The sequence below is a fragment of the Benincasa hispida genome, chromosome 9 (genome assembly GCF_027475165.1).
Source record: "Benincasa hispida cultivar pf3 chromosome 9, pf3_genome.v1.1, whole genome shotgun sequence".
In the NCBI taxonomy this organism is placed as follows: Eukaryota; Viridiplantae; Streptophyta; class Magnoliopsida; order Cucurbitales; family Cucurbitaceae; genus Benincasa; species Benincasa hispida.
This window is the reverse complement of record NC_143486.1, coordinates 54644515-54648429: the sequence shown is the minus strand read 5'-3', so window position 1 is coordinate 54648429 and position 3915 is coordinate 54644515.

The window sequence follows — 3915 nt, the reverse complement described above, 5'->3', positions numbered from 1 at the left end:
TGTCTACGTTCATCAACAATGATACAAAACTACATTCCAGGGTACACAAGTACCTTTTGAACCAAACTTCGTCCAAATTTTTAGTCATAGCAGACTTCCACTTGTAAAAATCGAAAGTTCGTCCTTTTCAGACTCTTTCTCGAGCTTTTGTGCCTATGTTCGTCCACAATGGCACAAAACTACTTTCCAGGGTTCATAAATACCTTTTGAACCAAACTTCGTCCAAATCTTTAGTCATAGCAGACTTTCACTTGTAGAAATCCAAACTTCGTCCTTTTTGGACTCTTTCTCAACCTTTTGTGCCTAAGTTCATCCACAATGGTACAAGACTACTTTCTAGGGTATATAAGTACCTTTTGGATCAAACTTAATCAAAACTTTTAGTCATAGCATACTTCCACTAGTAGAAATCAAAAGTTCGTTCTTTTCGGACTCATTCTCGACCATTCGTGCCTGAGTTTGTCCACAATGGTACAAAACTATTTTCTAGGGTTCATAAATATCTTTTGAACCAAACTTCGTCCAAATCTTTAGTCATAGTAGACTTCCACTTGTAGAAATCAAAAGTTCGTCCTTTTCGTACTCTTTCTCGACCTTTTGTGCCTATGTTCGTCCACAAAAGTACAAAACGCCTTTCTAGAGTTCATAAGTACCTTTTGAACCAAACTTCGTCCAAACTTTTAGTCAAAGCAGACTTCCACTTGTAGAAATCCAAAGTTCGTCCTTTTCGGACTCTTTCTCGACATTTGGTGCCTAAGTTCGTCCACAAAAGTACAAAACTACTTTCCAGAGTTCATAAGTACCTTTTGAACCAGAGTTCATCCAAACTTTTAGTCAAAGCAGACTTTCACTTGTAGAAATCCAAAGTTCGTCCATTTCGGACTCTTTCTCGACATTTGGTGCCTATGTTCGTCCACAAAAGTACAAAACTACTCTCCAGAGTTCATAAGTACCTTTTGAACCAGAGTTCATCCAAACTTTTAGTCATAGCAGACTTCCACTTGTAGAAATCCAAAGTTCGTCCTTTCCAGACTCTTCCTCAACCTTTTGTGCCTAAGTTCGTCCACAATGGAACAAAAATATTTTCCAGGGTTCATAACTACCTTTTGAACCAAACTTCGTAAAAGTGTTTAGTCATAGCACACTTCCACTTGTAGAAATCCAAAGTTTACCCTTTTCGAACTCTTTCTCGACCTTTTTTGCCTAAGTTCATCCACGACGGTACAAAACTAGTTTCTAGGATTCATAAGAACCTTTTGAACCAAATTTCGTCAAAATTTTTAGTCATAGCAGACTTCCACTTCTAGAAATCCAAAGTTCATTTTTTTCAGACTCTTCCTCGACCATTTGTGCCTAATGTCATCCACAATGGAACAAAACTGCTTTCTAGGGTTCATAAGTACCTTTTGAACCAAACTTCATCAAAGTCTTTTGTCATAGCACACTTCCACTTTTAGAAATCTAAAGTTCGTTCTTTTCGGACACATTCTCAACCTTTTGTGCCTCAGTTCGTCCACAATGGTAATAAACTACTTTGCATGTTTAATAACTACCTTTTGGCCCAAACTTCGTCCAAATTTTTAGTCATAGCAGACTTGCACTTGTAGAAATCAAGTTGTCTTTTTCGGACCTCTTTCTCGAGCTTTTGTGTTAAAGAAATTCATCAACAATGATTACAAAAATACATTCAGGTTTCATAAGTACTTTTGAACCAAACTTCGTCCAAATTTTTAGTCATAGCAGACTTCCACTTGTATAATCGATAGTTCGTACTTTTGAGACTCCTTTCTCGAGCTTGTGTGCCTATGTTCGTCAAAAATGGTTACAAAAACACTTCCAGGGTTTCATAAGTATCTTTTGAACCCAAACGCGCCCCAAATTTTTAGTCATAGCAGACTTTCACTTGTAGAAATCCAAACTTCATCCTTTTTGGACTCTTTCTCGACCGTTTGTGCCTAAGTTCATCCACAATGGTACAGGACTACTTTCCAGGGTATATAAGTACCTTTTGGATCAAACTTAATCAAAACTTTTAGTCAAAGCATACTTCCACTAGTAGAAATCAAAAGTTCGTTCTTTTCGGACTCATGCTCGACCATTTGTGCCTGAGTTTATCTACAATGGTACAAAACTACTTTCCAGGGTTCATAAATACCTTTTGAACTAAACTTCGTCTAAATCTTTAGTCGTAGCACACTTCCACTTGTAGAAATCCAAAATTCGTCCTTTTCGGACTCTTTTCGACATTTTGTGCCTAAGTTCGTCCACAATGTAACAAAACTACTTTGCATGTTTGCTACTTACTTTTTGAACCAATCTTAGTCCAAATTTTTAGGCATTCAAGATTTTCACTTGTAGAAATCCAACTTCGTACTTTTCAGACTCTTTCTCGACCTTTCGGGCCTAAGTTCGTCCATAATGGTACAAAGCTACTTTCCAGGACTCATAAGTACCTTTTGAACCAAACTTCATCCAAATTTTTAGTCATAGAACACTTCCACTTGTAGAAATCCAAAGTTCGCCCATTTCGAACTCTTTCTCGACCTTTTCTGCCTAAGTTCATCCACAATGGTACAAAACTAGTTTCTAGAATTCATAAGTACCTTTTGAACAAAATTTCGTCAAAATTTTTAGTCATAGCAGACTTCCATTTGTAGAAATCCAAAGTTCGTTCTTTTGGGATTCTTTCTCGAGCTTTTGTGCCTAAGTTCGTCCATACTGGTACAAAACTACTTTCCAGGGTTCATAAGTACCTTTTGAACCAAACTTCGTCAAAGTTTTTAGTCATAGCACGCTTCCACTTTTAGAAATCCAAAGTTCATTCTATTTGGACACATTCTCGACCTTTTGTGCCTCAGTTTGTCCACAATGGTAATAATCTACTTTCCATGTTTATTAACTACCTTTTGGCCCAAACTTCGTCCAAATTTTTAGTCATAGCAGACTTGTATTTGTAGAAATCCAATGTTCGTCTTTTCGGACTCTTTCTCGACCTTTTGTGTCTAAGTTCATCAACACTGATACAAAACTAAATTCTAGGGTTCATAAGTACCTTTTGAACCAAACTTCTTCCAAATTTTTAGTCATAGTAGACTTCCACTTGTAAAAATCGAAAGTTCGTCCTTTTCAGACTCTTTCTTGACCTTTTGTTCCTAAGTTCGTCCACAATGGTACAAAACTATTTTCCAGGGTTCATAAGTACCTTTTGAACCAAACTTCGTCCAAATGTTTAGTCATAGTAGACTTCCAATTGTAGAAATGCAAAGTTCGTACTTTTCGGACTCTTTCTCGATCTTTTGTGCCTAAGTTCATCCACAATGGTACAAAACTAGTTTCTAGGATTCATAAGAACCTTTTGAACCAAATTTCGTCAAAATTTTTAGTCATAGCAGACTTCCACTTGTAGAAATCCAAAGGTCGTCCTTTTCAGACTCTTCCTCGACCTTTTGTGCCTAAGTTTGTCCACAATGGAAAAAAACTACTTTCCAGGGTTCATAAGTACCTTTTGAACCTAACTTCGTCAAAGTGTTTAGTCATAGCACACTTGTAGAAATCCAAAGTTCGCCCTTTTCGAACTCTTTCTCGACCTTTTCTGCCTAAGTTCATCCACTATGGTAGAAAACTAGTTTCTAGGATTCATAAGTACCTTTTGAACAAAATTTCGTGCCAAATTTTTTGTCCTAGCAGACTTCCACTTGTAGAAATCCAAAGTTCATTCCTTTCGGACTCTTTCTCGACCTTTTATGCCTAAGTTGATCTACAATGGTTCAGAACTACTATCTAGGATTCATAAGTACCTTTCTAACCACGTTCAAATTTTTAGTCTATTGCACTTCCACTTGTAGAAATCTAAATTTCGTCCTTTTTGGACTCTTTCTTGAGCTTTTGTGTCTAGGTTCGTCCACAATGCTATAA